The sequence below is a fragment of the Camelus ferus genome, chromosome 6, assembly GCF_009834535.1.
Source record: "Camelus ferus isolate YT-003-E chromosome 6, BCGSAC_Cfer_1.0, whole genome shotgun sequence".
NCBI lineage: Eukaryota > Metazoa > Chordata > Mammalia > Artiodactyla > Camelidae > Camelus > Camelus ferus.
The window spans coordinates 34,919,667-34,943,044 of NC_045701.1; the positions used below are offsets into that span (position 1 = coordinate 34,919,667).

Below are 23,378 nucleotides of genomic sequence, written 5' to 3' on the forward strand. Positions count from 1 at the left end.
TAGTCAGTAGTATGTAAAGTGCTAATTTTCATTTACATAAAATATTTCTGATCCAGTGGTTTTCTGAACAGCATTAGAATTTTTGTCACGTTTACATGTTTTAAACTTAATGAATATGTTATTTGCAAATGTTTGAGCAATAAGATAATAAAATTATAAAATACCTGCTGTCAGTATCCTCACAGCACTATGTATATATAATAATTACAACATTATAAAATTATAATAAGCAATTACCCACTAAAATAAATTTAGGGAGAAAAAGTTTAGAATAGTGTTACATGAATGTAAAGAGGATTAATTGTAAATTCAAAAAAAAGGACTGCAAACATGATTAAATGCAAAGATAAACATAAATCAGGCTGAACACATTTGTCTTGGGGAAAGAAATTATAAAAATGTTTGGTAGTAAAATGAAACTGCTTATAAGTGATTTCAAAATAATAATACACCCTAGATGATTTTATTGATTTTATAACTTTAAAGCTGTGACCTGGTGCCTTCTATGTGTTTTCTTGTAAAGTTATAATCTAATTATGAAGTGACCAAATATTAAAGAGCTGCTGTGAATCCACTGCTGCCTCCAAATGTTACTTTTGATGTTTATAACTCTTCTAATGAAAATTGCATGCACTAACTATCAATAGAAAAAGATTAAATACTATGGTGCTGTGAAGTGAAACACAGATTGGTTTTCTCTGTGTTAAGGTTATGATTGGATTATTGTGAACTTAATATTTGTTCCAACAGAAAATGATTTCTTTCTTTAACTATGCATTACAATAAGTGAATACACAAGGTTATTTCTGGAAGTTAAGGGGTATTTTGAAACCATTTGAAATAGTTGTATATTGTATCTTTTCTTCTACTCTAAATGCTCCTTTACCTCAACCCCAACTTGTCTGTTATTTTATGAAAATGCTACATAGTGCTCCAGGGAAAAGAAACAGGTTTCTTATCTTCAGAAACTTAATGGGATATTTTCTTATACCTCTATTTCTGTTTAGGCATGTGTGGGGGTGGATGTGTGTGGTGTTTGAGTTATTGATAAAAAAAAGGAGGAACAGCTAAGTTCTGGTTAACTTATTTAGCTCAATTACTATCATTCACAGCCCATAAGAAAGCTACTTTATGGTCCTTCGTTGTCTCTGTCTCACTCATTCTTCTATTTTCTAGCATCCCTTTCCAAAATGCCACACTTCAATATTCTACTCAGGCCACTCTTTAGTTTTCCCCTGAGAAATACCTCTCCGTGCTATGAAATTACACGTCATCCTCTATTTTCCTTTTCGTCTCTACACTTGTTATTCCTTAACACAAATTTCAGGTTTTAAAAGTTAAATTTCTTCCTAAACTCACTCACACTGAAATGTGAATGTGAATAATGACTATACTGTCATGTTTAGGAATGATAATCTAATAAAAATCTACTTACATATTAAATATATATTAGATGATGAAATTTTGGGCAAGATGCATATGGCAGGTGAGTTTGGCTCCCAATGAGACTCTACACCCTGATCACCAGGCTGAATATATTATTTAATATGTCAAAAAGAATTTTGTATATGTAATTCAGTTTACTAAACAGTTGAATTTAAAACAGGAAGATTATCCTGGATTATCTGGCAGCAGGGGCACAATATTATCACATGATTCCTTAGTACACAAGGCAAGGCAGGAAGAGGATTTAGAGAGATTCAAAGCACAGAAAGAATTCAGTGCTCCCTTGTTTGCTTGAGTTTGAAGGGAGTAATAGGTCAAGAAACCAGGGACTTCAGTCCTACAACCACAAGAAACTGAATTTTTTTCAACTTTGGAAGAAGCTTCATATGGGGTCCCGGAAGAGAATGATAGCCTTGGCAAGATCTCGTAATGCCTTAATACTACTGCATCATTCATGTTCAAAAATATTGCTTATTAAAATATATGTCTTTTAAAAATTAAATCAGTTAAAACTCCTGCCCTTAAAATATTATAGAGGAGTGGAAGAGAAAGAGATAAAGTATATTTTAAATATATGGAATGACTGAAAGACAACGTTTTTCATAAAACAAGTAAGAATAAATTGCTCCGAGACTTCAGAGGAATTATTATTTAAAGCTGGAATATGTTGGAAGGATACTTGAAGTAATTGGTGTCTAGTCTAAGTTGATTCAAATTTCACCATTTTATTTTGAGAAGGAATTGAAAATGTTAATTTCTACATCATTGGCTTATCCAAGATCTGATTTATACTTGACAACTATTCAGTAGGTGTGTTTATTATCTTTATTTTTGACATAAATTAGGCTTCTATTTCTGTCCTAAAATAAAGATTTTAAAGCTGTTGTCTTTATTAATGTGCACGTGTGTTTAAAATAATACAGAATGTAGTAAAGTTCTAGGGGAAAGTGGTGAAGTACATGTGGCTATGTAACGTTATTAGCACTGAGGTGGTGAAACAAGAGGTTTCAGTATGTTAGTGTTTCCTAATACTTTGCACTAAAAATGTACAATAAAGAAGTGATGTCATCAACTAAATAATGCTATTTAAAAAGGAAAATTGGTTCATGGTAAATGAACTGAAAGAGAAACTGGTTCATTTTCTAAAATACATTCCTAAATTTTTTTATGGATTAATATTCTCTCCAAGGGATATAGTACAATTATTCAGTAATTGGGATTTAACTGTATACAATAATGCTGATTGAAATCCATGCACAGAATATACATTAGCAAAATCATAGTTTCTATCCCTTTTTTTTTTTTTTTTTAAACAGTAAAATTACACAGCACTTCAGGTCCAAAGACACGCACAGCCAGGTCAATCTCCTGGATGGCCTCCCCTATATTTCTGACTCTCACTTTACCTGGCAAGTAAGGTAGGCATAGATACCTTTGCTTTTTCTAAATCTGTCCCTAACATGTTTTCATATGCCAACATTCATATTTGTGTCTTTTGTCCCAGTATTACCCTGGCCAATGTGCTTATTCAATTCTATTACGTATAATGAAACATCTAAATGATGAGCATTTATGTCAACTTGTGATAGCTAATCTATTTTCCAGCATCCTCATATATGCTTTCAGAACTTTGTGACTTCTCTATTTAGCTGGCAAGACTTACGAAAAAAAATCTGAAAAAGACTGATGTTTACAGAACAGAGGGTTTTCATGTTACCCTTCTCCCTGGCTGCATATTTTCAAATTTTATGCCTCATCTGCTAAAATCTTTTTCAACACAAACCCCAACTGTGCAGCTGTGTAAATCAAGCGTTCCTGTGACCAGGTGTGCCAAGGATGACTGTGGAGATTTCCCTGTTAAGTAATCCTCCCACTAGAAGATCTACTGATAACATTGATTTTCAGATGTTGACAGGCTGTCTGGCTTAGAAGCCAGATCAAGATAGTTTTAGAATGTTTTGATTTGACACATGATGACTAATAGTTTGTCATTAACTTTGGGAACAGTAAGACCACCTTCTTTATGCTAATAATTACTGGAAAGCATTGTCCTTTGCAAACTCGGTATTTTTAGCAGGTAGGCTGCTTCTACCCTGCTAAGATTTTCCTGTTTTCCTTCTGCTGATGCTGAAAAAATAGTGATACATATCATCGTTTTTTGTTTGACAAGCATCAATTACTTAACATAATCAAAAGGAGATACTAATTTTTAACCTATCTCTATTAATTATCTATATCTATCTATCTATCCAGCAATCAATCTGTCATCTTGGAGTGTCCTGGGGCCATCAGTCATTGTGCCAATTATGTTATTTATTTATTTTTTGTTTAGTTTTACGACATGACTCTTGAGAGATGGCTACCTTGGGTGTGCCTGTGATGGCCACAGTGAAGCAAAGTAACTGCCTTTCTGTCTTAAGTTGAGAGGAAATCACTGACTTTTATTGTAATAAGGTGATTTATGCTAGTGTTCTCTTTCAGTGAAGATCTGATATGAAAAGTGATGTTAGGGGACTGTTTTAAATCGTTTTCGCAAATCAGTATGTATTATTCCATCAGTTTGGTGTTTAGATGTATATTACATATTTTCTTTTCAAGAGAGTTGAAAAGTAATAACATCTTTTGTTTTGTTTTCTGGATGTTCTCAGCCTGTGATAATAGCATTCTTCCTTATGTCTCTTTTATAATGTTGTTTACACTGAAGTCCTCAGAAGTTAAAGAAAATAATGGTTTGCACTGGGAGTTTTTTTTTTTTTTTTTAATTGCTGTCATTGTTCAAAAATAAACTGACACCAGCAAATAGTGAAGTGTTCAGCAAGTTGAACAGGGGAAGAAATTTAAAACCTTTCATACTGGTAATGCATGCTAGGAAATAGATTAGTAAGTTAAAATTTGTGATTGCTTGGATTCTGATTTTACTCAGAAAGTCACTGAATTGCTTTTAAAATTGCAACTTTTAGCAACTGTTAAGCAGGAATAATATCTGTTTCCAATCCATATCAGAGACCAAGTGTTAAGTGTATTAATGAAATAATTTCTGCCAATTCATTTAGTATATATAAAATGGTCTGGGTGAACACAAGATAGTGCTATTGTTTGTCATGAAATTGTGAGGTTTTTGTTTGTTTCAGTTTTATTATATTAAATTTATTTTAAATCCCTTCTTTCTCCTTTTCCTTAAGTTAGCTGCTTGCTATCTCCTTGGCTCAATATTAACCTAGATTCTTCTGCTTATGTCTATTTCTGTTTTTCTTGAAACAATCCTCACTCTATAGGAATCAAAGTGTTGTTATGTGGATGCTTAAAAAATACTTTGCCTGCAGTTGTAAGACAATGAAGAGCCCATGAAATTTCAATCATGTCCAACAACATAATGTATAGAAACTTACAATTAAACTTGTATTAAAAGAAGCCCTTGGTAATTTCTGAAAGTATAATCTCTCAAGTTTTGTTTTGAGAATCAATTCTAGTGTAATGGCTAAGGCCTGTACTTCCTGCTTCATATTTATCAACCTATGCCTTTGCCTATAAATATATTCTTTATCATAGTTCATGTGACAAATAATAAATTTTCCAGTTTTAGACATATGAACAAGGACAAAACATTAACATTGGAAATTACAGACCCTTCCACTGGAAATTACAGTCTACTTCTAGGATTTTGTACATTGTAATTTGTACAGATATGTTAAACAATATGTCCTTTTTTGTATCTGTGTATTTGTCCACCAGTTTTGAGAGTTGGTTAGGGGAGATTGCAATTGATCATGTTTGCTATTTCAGTGAATAATTAAGAGGTAATTTCATTCATTCTTTCAAAAATATTAAGTGCTTTTGGGCATCTTTTACATTTAAGAAAATAGTTTTATAATATACACAGTAATATTTGTACTCTATGAAAGTATTTTTATAGTAACCAAATGTCTTCACTGTGGTCCTTCTATTTACAATAACCAAGACACGGGAATAACCTTAATGTCCATCTACAGATGAGTGGATAAAGAAGATATATACATACAGTGGAATTCTACTCAGCCATAAAAAAGAATAAAATAGTGCCATTTGCAGCATCGTGGATGGACCTAGAGATCATCATTCTAAGTGAAGTAAGCCAGAAAGAGAAGGAAAAATACCATATGATATTACTCATATGTGAAATCTAAAAAAAAGACACAAACTTACTTACCAAACAGAAACAAACTCACAGACATAGAAAACAAACTCATGGTTACCAGAGGGTAAAGGGAGTGGGGAGGGATAAAATGGGAGTTCGGGATTTACAGATACCAACTACTATATATAAAATAGATAAACAACAAGTTTATACTGTATAGCACAGGGAACTGTATTTAATATCTTATAGTAACCTATAATGAAAGAAGAATATGAAAAGGAATGTATATGTATATGGATGACTGAAACATTATGCTGTACACCAGAAATTGACACTATATTGTATACTGACTATACTTCAAAAAAAAAAAAAGGACATTGCATGTTAGGCAGAGTATTGCAGAATTCTATTGGTCATAAAGGTTCCCATTTAAGCATATCTTAGAAATTATTCACAATTTTTATGAGCCAAATTTCTCTAGTCTTCTCCCACCATAATACTATAACCATGCATTTTTAAGCGATGAAATCATTGTGGAGGTGCTCATGTTGGTGGTGGTTCTTTGGTTAGCTGGGGAGAGGTTAAGAAGGGACACTCTTGTACAACATTTGTTCTTTCTTATAAAATATTCCTATGTGTCATTTTATTAATTAAAATAAATGACAAACATATGGCTTGCTAACCATGTGATACACTAAAAATCTCAAGTTATCAAGTCTTTGTATAAACATTAAGGATGATATAATTGCATCATCTTTTTGCTATCATTTGTATTCACTTTAAAGCCTAGACTTGTTTGCTTAACAGATACATAATTAGACAGGAATAAAAGAAGCAGAGAATTGAGGCATTTAAAGTTACGCTATGCTTATGAGCCTATTCTGAGACTAGAACAAAAGCAGCCCATTTGAGTTTACTGCCTAAATTTATATACATTAATATTTAACATGGACATGGCATTTATAAATATCATCCTTCCTTGTGATGATAAGGATGACAATGAATTTCTTAGCACTTGGTAGTACAAAAATTTGGAAAGTACCTTAGAGTTCACCTATCCCAACCTCTCAGACACTGCAGACTGTCTCTAACATCTCATTGTTTGTTTATGGCCATTTCTATAAATAGGAACTCACTATATACACAGAAAGAAAAAAAGATTTTTTTCCCTTTTTAAAAGATGTTTTAAAAAACATACTGTGACAAAAGGCAGGCCCTTGTATCTTTTCATCACTTAAAAAAATTCTTCCTATTGGGAAAAATGTACATTTATTACATATGCATAAAAATGATTAAACTAAAAAGAACTTAAATTGCTTGCATAATAATTTGTTTTATACATTTTCTATTTTGCATTAGATCCAAAATAGAGTGAACAATGATTCTTGGTGATTCTGCAATGATACCACTTTTTTTTCTTTTTCAGTTCTGTTTTATAACTAATTGTGACATCTATACACCAGGTACCAGGGTGATCTTTTACTATGTTCTTCTCTGTCTTGGAATTGTCTGTTATACATGTTTGTTTTGCTCTTTTGAGTGTAATATTCATTTGAAGAAGATTCAGCAAATTTATCCTTTCTTTGTTCTTGTACTGAAAAAAGCTAGGATACGCCTTTTGTTGTCCTGGCTTTTCAAATACTTGTTGACTTATTCTGCAACATAAAAACTCATTCCAGCTTCTGATTTTGTGCCTTAGATGACATGATATGACTTCAGAAGTTTTAGAGTCTCACTAAGATGGGCTTGTACCTGGTACCAGTTGTGCAGAGCTATTTTATTTCTTTTTTCTATGACATGTGTTTCTATTTCCCAATAACTTGACTCATTTTTATTGTAAATGTCATTCTAAAATGGCTAACTATAGCCTGGCAAGATTGGATAGAGACACTTAAGATATGGTACCTTGACTTTAAAATGGAGGTGTCTTAATTGCCAAAGCAAAAAATTCCATGAGAAGAGCAAAATGAAGAGACCCTATTTGGGGGCACTATTCTAGAGGTACCCAGTCATCATGCTGTCTAAATTCTTGGTCTCCATCAATTGCCTAAACACGCTTCAGTTTTCTTTACATGCCTGGGTGCAGGAATCACGTGGTGGTACCAAATACCTAAGCTTCAGCCCCATTTATTTTTACGGGTGGCAGTGTTTCCTTGTCTGTATCTTCATCTGCAAGTAATTTCAGTTCTGGCTGTTAACTCCCTAATTTCGCTTAGTAAAATAACCATGGTTGAGCATTGGTTTGCAACTCTTTAATGTTTGTTTTAAGCATGTTAAAATTTCTCAATCATGTAGGTTAAGGAATAAAGAAGTTCTAAGATTATGTAAAATCTGTAGGTATCCTCTTCTTTTTTTTTTATCAGAATATTCTTTTTAGCCTTTCCTGTATAATCTCTTGTATCATAGTAGGAGCTCTTCGTGCGCTATAATAAACCAAGGGACAGAACATTGTCTCTTGAACCTGTTCACTTCCCGTATCAGGGCAACCAGTTTGTATTTCTAGCACACATTATCAGTGCCTACCAGACCAGGACAACCTATGCAGTAAATACCTTAAAGTCAGAGGAATAATAATCTCACTGTTTCCTTGTGAGTAACATCAAAGCCACAGTCTTTTTTTGGCTTCTAGAATTCCCAGGGAACATTTTTTCCTAAATCTTGTCATAGCAGCTTACTTATTTACTTCAGCTGTTTACTGGAGGCTCTTTGGCACGCTGCTTTTACTCCATTCTGGTCATTTTTTCCCCTTTCCTACTAACTTTGTTAACTCCCTATGTTTTAAAGGTTTGCAGCCATTTATAAGTGAACCCGTGCCGTTCAAACCCCTGTTGTTCAAGTTTCAGTGGTAGATACACTTCCTACTTAGCAGTTCTACACTATTTGACCATTATATTGGCTTCTAAAGAATAAAGATGTTTTCTTAAAGCTAGTCTGAGAGTTAACATCCTAATGTTGAATCTCCACAGCTTAATAACACGTTTTGCTTCTAACCATTTATGGTACTTTCACACTTTTTTCTGTATAATAAATTTTGCTTAGTAATTATGATATCATCATCTGTAACTTAGTTTGTGAATGTGAAGTAGATCTATGTTGGTTCATACTCTGTAAAAAGTCACATTGGCGTGAGTGATCTTGATGTGATCATCTATATTTTGGTTAGTGATTATTCATCTTTTGACAATGTTTAAAGCAGACCTGAGATTGATAGCCTTACATGAATTACAATCAACGCCTTTGTTTTTGTTCTCCCTCCCTTTTTAGTGTAACTCATTTTGTAGTCAGATACGCACCTGTTTTAAAAATTAATTCAAAACTTACTCTCACCTTCAGCTGAATGTGCCCCAAACTGTTTACACAATTACCTTAACAAAAATTTTAATTTGTCTGTAAAATCACTTTTTAAAAAATGTATCAAGTTAGATTATTCTGCTTTACCTTTTAAAAAGTAGACTTTACTTTTTAGAACAGTTTTATATACACATCAAAACTGAGTGGAAAGTATAGAGAGTTCCCTCATGTTCCCTGTCCTCTCTGCCCCAGACTTCCTCACTGTCACTATTTCCCTGGCAGTGTGGTACATCTGTTACGACTGATGAATTACATTGACAAATCATTGTTATCCAAAGTCCAAAGTATATATTAGGGTTCACTCTTGGGGTTGTACATTCTATGGGTATTAACAAATGTATAATTACACGTATCCACCATTATAGTATCATACAGAATAATTTTGTCTGTTCTAAAAATTCTATGTGCTCTGCCTGTTTATCCCTCTCTCCCCTAATTCCTGGAAACCACTGATTCTTTTACTGTCCCCATAGTTTTGCCTTTTCCCAACCATTATATTTTGGGAGTCATACAGCATGTAGCTTCTTTCATGTAGTAATATACATTTACGATTTCTCTATGTATTTTTATGGCTTGATAGCTCACTTATTTTTAGCACTAAATATTATTACATCATCTAGATATACCATAGTTTATTCATTCACCTACTGAAAGACATTTTGGTTGCTTCTAGTTTTTGGAAATTATGAATAAAGCTGCCATAAACATCTGTGCGCAGATTATTCTGTGGACATAACTTTTCAACTCATTTGAATAAATACCAAAGAGTGTGGTTGCTGGATCATAATATAGTAAGAATATGTTTAGTTTTGTACGAAACTGCCAAACTCTCTTCCAAGATGACTTTACAATTTGCATTTCTGCCATCAGTGAATGAGAGTCCTTGTTGTTCTACCTCTTCTCTGGCGTTTGATCTTATTAGTGCTTTGGATTTTCATCATTCTGATAGGTGTGTGGTGGTATCTCACTGATGTTTTAATTTGCATTTCCCTGATGACATATAATGTTGAACAGATTTTCATGTACTTATTTGCTGTTTGTGTATCTTCTTTGGTAAGGTGTCTGTGAAGGTCTTTGACCCATTTTTTAATCAGATTGTTTAGTTCCTTATGGTTGAGTTTTAAGAAATCTTTGTGTAGTTAGAATAACAGTTCTTTCTCAAATTTATTTTTTGCAAATATTTTCTCCCAGTCTGTGGCTTGTCCTCTCATTTACTTCACAGTGTCTCTCACAGAGTAGAAGTTTTTTAAATTTCAGTCAAGTCCAGCATATCAAGTATTTATTTTATTGATCATGCTTTAGATGTTGTCTAAAATATCATTGCCAAACCCAAGGACATCTATATTTTCTCCTACCTTATCTTCTAGGAGTATTATAATTTTGTGTTTTACATTTAGATTTATGTTGTGAAAGATGTAAGGTCTGTGCCTAGATTCATTTTTTTGATTCCAGCACCATTTTCTAAAAAGACCATATTTTCTCCATTGTATTGACTTTGCTCCTTTCTCAAAGATCAGTGTTTTACTTGAAACTCAGTGTATTGATTAGTCAAATCCATTTTACCTGCCTTCACTAATCAAGGTTATTTTAAGGCTTGTTATGTCCTCAAGCGGCAAGTAGCCTAAACAATAAGTTGTTTGCCCGATTTGTTTTTCAGAAACTTAGAGTCAGCTGTGTCTACTTCAAGCTGAGCTGGTTAAGACTGGATTGGACCACTGGCCTTTCAACTGGGTATGCTCGGTAACATTTTGTACGTGCAGAGCCTTGCTTGCAATGGACAAAACCAGCCTGGTTTGTAACATACTTTTCATTGTTCCTTTTTATTTGTTTTCTGTGTTCAGAGGACTACAGTGTCCTGCATGTTTTTCTTAAAATTTAAACTTAATTTAAACCTGCTGCTGCATTAGTAATATCTATCCAAATAGAAACTATTCTGCTTTTTGCTTTTTCTCTCATTCTAAATTCACTAATCTTTAGGTTCAATACAGCAGCTAACTCATGGCAGTAGAAGTTAACTGTGCCTTAAGAGGAGAAGAGACGTATATGTCAATGAAGATGTAAATATTGGTTACTATTTTGAAGTAGCACTTAATATTTCTAAATTGAAACTATGCTATAACCTGAAACGACTGTTGAATGTCTGATACTGAGGAAAGAACTGAAAAATGATGAGAGTTACTGAGTTTTCATATAACAGTAGTGGATTTAAATTGGCAGTGGGAGACCAAACACATTTGTATTTTGATCTCATCCAATGTGAAATACTTGTTCAACATTGCACTAGTAAACTGAATACGGTAATTTCAGTCAAAGTTAACAAAGTTAGATATGGTGTCAGGAACAGAGAAAGTGGCTGAGAGAGAATGCACTTTCAGGATTGTTAAAAAAAAAGTAAAAATAGTGAAATACAACGTGGAAAAAGATTGTCTAGGAGTCAGTAGACTTGGGTTCTGGAACCAGTTTGCTCTCAAAGTTATGTCTCATTTGTTTTATTTCTTCAACCATAAAATGGAGAATGAATAAGTAGGGTTTTTTTGGGGGGGGGTTGTTTTTTTTTTTGTCTCCTTCAACTTTAAAATTCTAAGCTGCTAGGACAAGAAAAGTCAAACACAGTTCTGGGTTAATCTGGTTCAACTAGGCAGCTTTATGGACTAATCTAAACACGTTTACTTAAAATTAAGTGCATTTAAATAAAAATATACCTAAGAAATTTAAACCTCAAATGGATTACAACAGCTGACTTTTCCCACTATTTAATTTTCCCTTTGAAAGAAAATCGGTAATAAACACATAGGCAATGATTGCAGTGATTTCCATGTTCTACAAATTTGTGATTTTATATTCTACATTTCTTTCTGAATTCCAACTCAAGTACTTGTAGGACTTTAGAGTTAATAGAGGCATTTTAATTCCATGCCCATCCCAACCTCAATTTAGGAAAGAGTAAACTGCAGTCCAGAGAACTTAAATGATTTGTACAGTGTCACACAGCTAATTTATGGCAAAGCTGGAAGAGCAAGCTAGATTTCCTGACCTTCAGCCAAGTGACCTTTCCACAATAAGCTTAAAGTCCTTAGCAATTAGTATTGCTTCAATAATCCATTGATAAGACATTTAATGCTTTATTTGACAGAAATAAGTTTTAACACCCATTAATTCATTTTATCCTCTCAACATCCCTGCAAGGTTATTATCATTCTCATTTTTATACACACACTAGAACAGATTAAGTAATATGTCCAAGGTCATATAACTGTTAACAAATGAAGTGTGAATTTAAAGCATCACTTTTGCCTGACTCCAGATCCCAACCTCCTTAAAGGCATTACGTTAACTTCTTCAGTTTCCATTGAGCATTAGTATTTTAATCATTCTGGAGGGCACCTTAGTTAAGTCTTTCACATTAGCCATTATCAGGGCTTAGTAATAATCCAAATTTACCCAAATTTATGATTCTTTTCTGGTACTGCTCTGTCATGAAGATTTCCTTAAAGTGAGGTTCATATTAGGATATGTGCAGTAATAAATCGGTGCATATGTAGGGGATAACTAACCTTTATGGTTGATTACTTTAGAAGTGATTCACTCATTTTGTGCTTTGAACGTGTTTTTATTGTATTTGTATGTATTCACTTACATATGAGATTGTACTAGTCCTCTTCTTTTTACCTTGTCAAGATGGTCTTAAATGCTGATCCAAGGTCCAATGTATAACTTTTCTGGGAATCTTAGCATCAACTTTCAGAATAAAGAGTTGTCACTAGAGGTTTCTAAGTGCCTATCTACTGCATGTCTGAATTAACAACAAATGCAGATTTGTCTTTGATGGCTCTTTTATAGCTGCGTGCAGCTGGAGAAAAACCAACTGCCAAGGGAACTCAATTTTCTTTATCATCAATTTGACATTGGTTAACAGATGGCTTCTGGATACCATGGTAGTCTTCTTAATTTGTCTTTTTATGTAGTGATGCAAATACTCTTGGTTAATTGCCTGATTATTACATTTAATTCTTTGTCAACAATATACCTCATTGTTTTGGAACATATCCTAGGAGAAAGGTTATAAAAAGCAGATATTTGAATGTTGAAATGCTCCCATGCCTTTGATACATAAAGCAGGACACCTAAAGGTAGGCAAATATGTTAAAATATCCTGTAAATATGTTAAAATACAGGATACTTTCTCTGAAATATGCCATTTCTCCAGAATACAGTGGATTCTCAAGAACCAGTGTTATAAAAAAGGTAGGAAAAGGGGGGTTCTACAAAAAAAAAAGTGGAAACAAGTACAGAGACACATTAAGGTAAAACATCTTTCCAATTGAACATTAACCTAGGGGTAACTGCAACTGAAGTCTTTTTTTTTTTTTCTTTTTTTTTAGAATTTAAGTATGTAGAGTTTAAATATTACACTTGGGAGTGTGAAAATGTTTCCACTGTTTCAAAGGGTATGTAAAAATCAGCTTACAGTTGACTGAATCTTTGGCATTCCTTAAAATGCAAATATGAGCCCTTTCTCTGACCGCTTTGAAAATTCAAAAAAGTGAGCAAACCTTTAAAATAAGAGTTTAAGAGAGTCAATTTAATCAGATAATATTGCATACAATATTACACATATATGCATTCTTGTACATATACAAAAAGGAGAATTCAGTGCATAAGAGAATCTGTTGATCCTTATATTATTACCTTATGTTGTCAATTCTGACAGTGATATATTGACCACCTAAACATACCAATTAAAACAAGCGTTAATTTTTTATTTTAATTCTTAGCTTTTTATTTTCATTTATTCATTGTTAAATGGTAAGGCTAAAAGCTTTTTCATAAAATGGCACTGAAATAGACTTTTACTTACACTTACACTTGTACTTTAACAAAATAAATTAACTCATTTCTTCCTGGAAGCATTTTAAATAGATTCAAAAGATGGACTCAATAGAATCAGAAAACTCTTGATAGAATCAGAAAAGTAGTACTTTGCCATTATGGTAGAAGATTGGAACTAATATTGCTAGTAATGAAGTCTATTGAAGTTTTTTTTGCTACCACCTATGGGAAATGAAAATTCTTAGCAATTAATCTATAGAAATTACTGTTGCCAATTATGGAAAAAATTAAATATCCAAGTGGATTTTATTACTATCTGTCAAGGAAATGTCCATTTGGAGAAAGCTGTAATTCTTAAACTGTTCCTTAGAAAACCCAAATTTGGAAATTGAGCTACATAATCCACAAGGCCCATTTCTGATGAATATCTTCGGTGTCAAAGTTGTATATTTGCAATTAAGTAACTAAGAATTATATAAAGTGAATTAGCTCTATTTATTGTGAAATCTTATTTAAGTTGACCTGATGTTTTTATTTTCATCACATCCCTTTCTTTACACTTCGGCCCTTTTAACATTTACTGTCTTGTTCGAAGTAGTGAACAAATGAAATGGTTTTTTAGCTTCTAGCCTGCCACTATAGTAAAGCAGTAAAATGGAAAGAGAAAAGCTTTGATTAGAGGAAGTTCTTGCTTGAAATTCATGCTCTAACACTTAATATTTACATTACACAAGAAAAATAACTGTCTTCATCATAGAGTAGCACTGGGAGTACCTGTTTTATAGGAATGCCATAAGAAATACTATATGCAAATAATTTTGTAGTGCTTAGCAGAGTACCTGACACAAAACTGAGTCTCAATAAATACTTTCTTTCCTTCCAAAATATAATCTCTGTTACATCGACAAGATCCAGAAAAACTTCAGTCATGACTCATCCTGTGACTTTCTTTTAATCAGTAGAATATGGGAAAGGTAATGAGATGTCATTCCCATGATTATGTTATATAAGACTCCCTTGCTGGCTTTGAAGGAGTAGATAACCATTTTGGAAGACCCAGTTGGCAAGGAACTGAGGGAGACCTTTAGGAACTTAAGGTACCTTCCAACCAATGGGAAGCAAAGGGCTCTTAGGCTGTAATCACAAGGAAATGAAGTTTTCCATCAATCCAAGTGCGTCTGGAAACAGAATCTTCTTTAGACTATCTTCCACAGGAGAACCCAGCCTTGGCCACTACCTTAATAGGATTCTTGCAGGGGACCCATTTAAGAGATGACTAGATTCCTGACTCACAGACACTGTGGAATAATAAATTTATGTTTTTTAAGCTGCTAAAATTATGCTAATTTATTATATATCAATAAAAACTAATCTATTAAATTTTCTTTAGTAAGTTATATTTTTATTCCTTTTTTTCTGTATTCCTTTAAAAATATGAAAACCAAATTTATGAACCTGAATTTTTGAAAAAAGTTAAAATTACACAACTTCACACAATATGAGTATCCCTCCTACGCTACACACCCATATCACCTTTCTCAGACTCCCTAGAGGCAATCACCATTTCCTGCTTGGTGTTTTTTCCTCTGGTGAAATGGTCTTCCAAATTCATAAATACATATGAAGATTTAAAAATTATTTTTAAGCTGTTTCTAATATTTATCATGTACAAAAGTGAAATTATTTTTGGCCCTTGGTTTTAAAGAGATTTGAAAGCTAATGCAAGAAACTACTATACTGTGTAACATTATGTCTTAAATTTCTTGGACTGTCTATGTGAGCTGAAGACAAAGGGAAGCAATGAGCTCGGCTAGTAGAGGACTATCTTATGCAACATTGCCAACTAGCCACTTATGATGGAGACCACTTCTTGTCTCTATACCCTTAATTTGCACATTTCATACTTTAAGTTACATCTTTTTAGGTGTATGTACTTTATTTTGTGGGTGTGTCTTGTTTTCATAATGGTGCCTGGTGATTTTCAAACCTGGATGATCATAAAAATCATTCTCAAAGTTTATTATTATTGTTATTGATGTTGTTATTTTCATCATCATCAACTAGTTGTCATTCCTGGACATTCTGATTTACTAAATTTGAGATACAGTTATGGAATCCATGTTATAGTAGCTTCACAGGTTATTCTGATCAACCTAGTAGGGAAACAGTTTAGGTATTTTATACACATACAACACTGTTTTTAAGATAGTGTTCTGCAATTCACTGTACACTACATGACAGGGAAAACAATCGCTGTGGTTGTAGACTATATGAAAAGGCAATTGCAAATGAAAACAGTGTAAGAAATCTTTAACTTTCGATTCTCCTTTCTCATTTGTTCTCTCTTATTGATTCTTGCTCTGGAGGTTACTTTTGTATCCTTAATGAAGCACATTTTCTTCTTGTCTCCTATCCAGAAATCCTCTTTCTTCCCATAGAAGCTCTTAGGCTGGGAAGGAAGACATGAGAGTTCTTTGGAAATGTTTAAAGTCACCAGCCAAAGTTGGAGCATGCAGGTAAGTGTTTCCAGTCTTCCTTTCTCGTTTCCGGCTTCCTTTTCTCCTTGGTGGATCCAACCAGGCTGCTGACAGCTTCATCTGGTATCCTGATGTAATGAAATTACTTAGCCATATTTCTTACTCAGAAGTTGCTTTTGACTTAAACATTGTTAACTGATGTCAATTTTTTGACATCACATCCTTCAGACAAAGCAAATAGTGTCTGTTCTGTGTTATAAATATGCAATTTGTTGGCTGTCCATGACCAGGAAGTGAAGGCGGCCGTGGCTGTTCTGTAGTTATGGAGACTGAAGCAATCATAGGGGGATCTAACCGCAAGTACTACACGGCTGTAACTGCCTTCCTCTTATCTTCCCTAATTCTTTTAGATAGGTGTCTAGCTCGCTAGAATTCACATACCACAAAATTTACCCTTTCATAGCACACAGCTCACTGGTTTTCAGTATATTCAGATTCAGCTCCTAGTGAGTCTTCTACCTGGTTTGCAGTGACCACCTTCTAGCTGTATCCTCACATGGCAGAGAAAAATATTTTTCTTAATTTATATTTAATGACAACTTATATTTAATTTTCTTCTTATGGGGACACTAGTCCTGCAGTGGTTCCCTACCTTCATGACTTTATCTAAACCTAATTACCTCCCAAGGGCTTCATCTTCTAATTCATCACAATAGGGTTTAGGGCTTCAACATATGAAATTTAGGGGGACACAAACATTCGGTCCTTAGCGCAGCATAATATAAATGAACATCTAGTTTTTAACTGAATGCAGAGGATAATTACTGAGATTTAACATTTTATAAGCCATCAAGGGAGAAAAAAAGATAATCAGACAAACAAATGAGAGACATTGGTTTGGTCCTTGAGCTTAGTTTCCAGATGGAAATACAGGGCACAGTATCATATACATCCCACAATATCAGTATTGTGATGCTTATGATATGGATATACTGGAGACCATTTTTGGATTTTACCTTTGATATTCTGAGAGAATCCTTTCTAACTGCTCCCCCCCCAACACACCTTTTCTTAAAAACAAATTCTGTGCTTACAAGATAACATACTATCCAAATTTAATTAGCAAATACTTTCCAAATATCATGGCTAAAGAGTGTTTGTCTTATGTAGGTTAAGAATTTTTTTGTTTATAACTTTATAAAACTGGTTAATTTGACTTTTTATTACCATATCATCCTCATGTTCTCTGAATATCATAAAATACAAAACCAAATTAATAAAATATATTTCCCCTTCGATATTTTAACATATGCTTTATTATAGGTCTCTCATGGTATCTCTCCATGTATTTATGTTTATGAAACTTTAACATAATGGGAGTTTCTATAAGAACACTTAAAATATAGACTCTCAGCAAAATTCCTCCTTCATTAACTCTCTTTTGAGGCAATAGAAAACATAATATTTTAAGTAGATCGATTTAAAACTTCACATTTTGTTCATATTAGGATTTGCTTTGATGTGATACCTCTACATTTGTTTTTTTATGTAAATGAATACAATCCAGGGATTGATGATATGCCTCTGGGTTTTCTTCATGCAAATTCATAGAATATTTAAGATGTTTAAGACCACACTTGTTTAACTAATTACTGGATCCATCTTTGAAACAAGTTAGCTATAAAATATACAAGTGTCTCCAAACTGTATCTTCCAGCACTGAGAAAATCTGAGACATGCTGTGAGCACCTTCATTTCACATGATTGCTTTGAAATGAGTACTACAGGCTTCTATTAACTGGGCATTGTGGAAAGAGCAGCTGAAAGAATTATAGCGGGGGAAGGTAATGGAATTCGATACTACTACTTATTAATTGCCCTAGGTGATGAGTGTGAAACTTAATTTGTCTTAATCAATGTGAGGTGAAGAGAGCACAAATTAATTTGACATGCAGATTTTGTGCTTTCGTAACGATGCTGAAAGTACTTGGGTCCCAAGAATAAAACAGTGTATTAATCTCACAGGTCAGTGACTGTACTGTGTCCTGCCTGTAGAAACACTGTGCACATCTTTATTAAGATGGAGCTGGGTCACATCTCTGATCTGGCCGTGTTGGTCTTCTTGGTAGTAAACCAATAAAGCAAAACTGACCCCTTGTATCACAGCCTTTCTGACTAAGTGTGTCGTACCGCCGGGTGGGGTCAGGAAGCAACACATTTAATCTTGAGATAACCTTAAAACAGTAACTGTACTTTAGCTAGCACCAGTCCTCAAACAGCACTGTGAGCCTTTTCTCACTACTTTCTGGGTCAATATTGAAAACAAAGATATCCTTGACTTCTACAGTTCTGATGTCTGCAGATATGATAAGCATGAGATAAAATGGCTCCTTTTCCACCATGAACAGCCTGTTAAATTAGTAATTATGTGTGTGTTTCTGCTAAGAAAAAGTTGCTGTGAACTGTTTTCAGAGAGCTCAGTATTTTGAAATCTGTGTTCCCTTAAAATATTGCAGATGTTTTAATATCTATGACTCAATTTTCCCTTTCGGAAAAGTATAGAAAGCTAAAAACAGAGAATAGCAGACCTACCTAACATAATGCCTGCTCAGTTAACAACTACCTACCGTAATAGCTCTTGAATATTTTTACTATATTTTCAACAAAATCTCCTTTTGTTCCAGTATGATGACTTTTCAGTTAAAGGCACACTGAATTAGTATGCTATAAAAAGTGATACTTTGAAATTTTAATTTCAGACAAAGATGCACTCAATAATTTACTTGACAAAGCAGTTCCTAGAAAAATAGTAGAAAAAAAAATCGAATTGTGTCCCATGTCTGGATCAACCCAAAATGTTTTCCTTTTGTATGTATGCCAGTGAAAGGGATGAAGAAATAGCATCTTTTTTTTTTTACTCTTGCATCTCTTGTGCACATGAACAATTTTCATGTATTTCGAAGTGCTCTTATGTTTGATTGCCTTTTCTGTTTTACTCTAAAGGTATTAAGTGAAGTTTGAGTGCAGGATAACCATGAGTCACAGAGGGGGTGAAAAATTGGTGATGCAAATGGTGTAGTAAAAGAATGCACTATCCAAAAAAAGAACGGCGGCTTTTCATATATTTTTTATACCTACTATCAAGTCTTTTCCTTAATAATAATAAGCTTATATAGCATAATTTTTATTTAAAATCTATATTCTTTTGCAAATTGTTTTTCCTTATATAAACATGTTTTATTGTCAGTATGTTTTTCTATATGTGAATTTATTTCTGTATCTATATATGAAATTTTTCAAAACTTTTCATTTAGTGGTGAGGTTTTCAGCAATGAATTAAGGCTCTTAAACAAGAGAAGCATGAATTTCCAATGGTCATAGTGAGGAATCTTTTTATTCCTTTTTATATAATTATACTTTGATTCACAGTGTGAAACACCCTTTATGAAGAAATTTGTGACTATACTTGCATGCGTGCCATTTCACGTGGAATTATTTAGATACATTATTTTTGATTGGCTAAGCAGAAAGCATAAAACAATTTAAACATGTTCCAGGTGATATTTTAAATCCTTCCATTTTTAAAGACAAAGTAGTTTATAAGAAGCAAATAAGGAAATTTAAAATGAAAATTTCCATTCAGCCATCAAAGTTTGATGTTCCTACTTTGTCGTCTCAAGATCAGCACTGGTCCTTTCAATACAGCAGCCCTTGTAGAAGATGGTTTCAGGAGTCAGGACATGATCTTTTTTCTTAGAATGGCTATAAGCATGTTGGAAAATCCAACAACACTATACTGTGTCCCAATGCGATGAGATACATCAGAGTTTAAAGACACAGAGTTATCATGGCAGAAACGATTTGTGAGCTTTTTGGTCTTACTGAACATTGTCAATAGTGTCAGCACCAGCACTATAGGGCAAAACTCATCTTTTTATACAGGGCACAGCTAGCTGGGCCTATCAGTATCATTGCCATGGTAATTTTCTCCTTGATGAAAATGCTGAAAGAAACATTATTAATGCTCAGTACATACAACTGTTTGACTTGTCGAACTGGCAAATGATTAAACTTGGAATCTTTAATATCCTGGTAAAATATATTGCATAAAAAGAGGGTATAGATTACATCACTGTGATTTGAGGAGCATTTAAAAATACCTGACATAAAATGTGCATTCCTGTATGCCAGATACAAGGCATATGTTTATTATTATCTAAATTATCCTCAAAAAAATGTTATGAAGGTGCTAAATCTTTTCTATGAATGAGAAAATGAGGACTTACAAGGAGCAAGGTCATTGTGCAATATCCTACTGCTGATGCATTGTGGAGCCAGCACCAAATCCATTCTTTAAAATTTATTCCAGGGGCCTAGCTGTAAATTAATACACCATACTGTGTCTTTTAAGAATGAGATACTCCATCCAACTTTACCACTGGTTTTTCCCTTGTAATTCTCTCAGATGAAGTCGTCTTACTTTTGTAAACACTTTCATCCAGTTCATCACCCATACCAAGATTTACAGCAGCACCAATGAAATCCTAATTCCAGTAATTATTCAGATATTCAAAAATAATTATTGAACACTCTTGCTGTGAAAGTAGCTAGTCTAGGTGGGTGGTGGGGATACATCAGTAAATGAGACAAATATGATCCCAGTCCTCGGGAAGGAAGAACATACCAAGTATGAATAGGTGCTAAGAATGGCACGGTGGTGAGATTGAGAATAACTATGTGAGAGAGAAGTTAATTTCTAGTCATACTATTCCTATACTTGGAAGTTTCTCACTTCTTTATTTCCATCACTTTGATCATATCAGGATTTTCATTTCCTAGATATTTTCATTTTCACATAGTGTAGCTCTACATCCTTTATCCAGTTTCACTTGTTTTCTTATATAGTAGAGCTTCTATCAATCGATTTGTCAGCCACTTTCTAGCTAACTTTTTCATTTCCCATATTTTTCTTTTTTATTTTCTTTTTTATTTTTTTCTTTCCTTTGTCCTAGTGACACCCAGCCTTGGGCTAAAACTGTCAGCTGCTTTCTAGAGAATTATACCATGCTGATTGAGCCATTAAAATCTATTATCTTTATCTTCAGTTAGGCCTTCAGCATTTCTCAGCCACCTTTGCATTTGTCACTGATCAGCTTTGTTCTTTGTTCACATATAGCTATTGAACAACATTACTGCTTTTCTCATAATCTCTACCCCTGCTCCTCAACATAACAAGTTATTTTTATACTTCACTTTTTGAAAAAGTAGATAATACATCAACTTTCTCAATGGTGTGCTCTAATATCAATGGCATTTTCAACTACTTTTCAGTTCCTTTGTTCTGTCTGCCCTGCTCATTTTAGAGGAAGTGTTACCCTTCCTTCGGTCTACTTATTCTATAGCCAAAGATCCTTCCATGGCTTGTCCCCATCCACTATGCAACTTTTCTTCTAAGCAAGTACATATGCTGATGCCGCTCTCAAAAAATAAATTATAATGATAATGTAATCCTCAACATTTATTCCTATTTCACTTTGATTTTTTTCCTTCTTCATTTCCCCTTCAAATTAAATGTAATTGGGAGGAGTGTTTGTTGAATGACCTTAATGTTTGAGGCTATGAGGTGCTGCAAACCAGATGGTTCTGTGGTCACTGTAGGGTGGAGTCTGTCAGGGTAACCAAACATTTGTGTCAGCTGGCCAGCACCTACCTCCCCTGGGCAATGCTAGAGGAAAACAGAGTAACCTTAACTTTTTGGCTGAACCTTTTAAACCCCACCCTCTTTCAGATAGCATAGGCCTGCATAGTTTGAAACCTCACTAATCTAAGTTAGATATCCCTAAATGTCCAGGCTCTTACTTATAGATAATTACTTTATTTTCATGTATAAACACCTGTAATTCTGCATAAATATTACGTTGATACTTTTAACTCTGGTTGGTTTGTTTGTTTCATTTTTATAGCTTTTAGTGTGAGATTAGACATGTATTCAGATACTTATTTACTACATTTACTGATGATAGACATTTAAGATATCTCTTTTTTTGGTAATAAAAAAAAATCACTGAGTTATAAAGATTCTTGCTCATGAACCTTTGTGTTAAATATTTGCTTCCACTGTAGAATTTTATTTGTTTATGGATAATCTGTCTTTTCCCTTCAGCTGCTTTCAAAGTTTATCATGGTCTTTGGTTCCTAGAGTTACATTAATATCTGTCTAGATATCTATCCTGCTGATGTTTGTTTCTCAAATCTAAGAATACATGTTTTCAATAATGGAGTTATGGAAAATTCTTAGCCATTATTTATACAAATCATTTTTTATCTTAACTTTTTTGTCCTCTAAAATCTCTCTTTATATCTTCTCATTCTGTTTTTCATGTTTCTTAATCTGTCTTTAATTTGGTTACTTTATATCTTAATGTTAGACTCTAGAAAATTTCTTCAGATTTGTCTTTTACTTTAGTATTTATATTTTCAGTTATCTCTAATCTGCTGTTTCACTCAGCTATCCAGTTTAAATTTTTAAACCAATATTTTTCATGTCTTGATTTTTAATTTGCTTCTCCTGAAAGTTCTAAAACTAAGGGTACTCTGTCTCCCTATCTTCCTGCTCTAAACCACAAACTTTCTTGATTTGGGGAAATATATCTTTGTTTTAAAAAACTTTGATATAACTTTGATTGTTTTCTCCCTGTTACTCTCTCCACATCATAGGTGGCAGATGGAATCTCTGGGACTAATCTCTGTGAATCTCAATTTTTTTTTTAGTTATGTCTATCATTTTTGGTTTTTGCATCTTATTTTTCCAGAGACTACCATTTAAATTTTCTAAGTTGCTAACCTTTTTCAGCTGTACCTAAAGTATTTATATGCAAGTAACTTTGTTTTTAATTCTGGAGTCTGTAATCTTTTTTTTTTTTATAACTGCAGTATTGTGGTTTTAATGTTTTTAAGCAATTAGATTTATTATTTACAGTTTTTACATTTTTGTTATTGTTCTAATAACTTTTCTCTGTTAGTACTTCTGATTATTGAGTTTGGTGCTCCTCTAATAATATTTTTAAAACTTTGTTTGTATGCTCATCTTTTGTTTTTTAGTTTTCCCCTAGTTATTTTTTGATGCAGTACTAGTTTCTCAAATCCTGACTCAGTGGGTC

General features: G+C 33.4%; 1 long non-coding RNA gene across 2 annotated transcripts in view; it reads left to right on the forward strand.

The window, feature by feature from the left end:
• Positions 1 to 23,378, forward strand: part of LOC106729610 — a 458,398-nt gene that overhangs the window by 338,585 nt on the left and 96,435 nt on the right. For both annotated transcript variants that reach the window (XR_004320598.1, XR_004320599.1), the window contains 2 exons: positions 10,569 to 10,702; positions 16,159 to 16,257. This is a non-coding gene — a long non-coding RNA (uncharacterized LOC106729610). The remainder of the gene's footprint in view (positions 1 to 10,568; positions 10,703 to 16,158; positions 16,258 to 23,378) is intronic.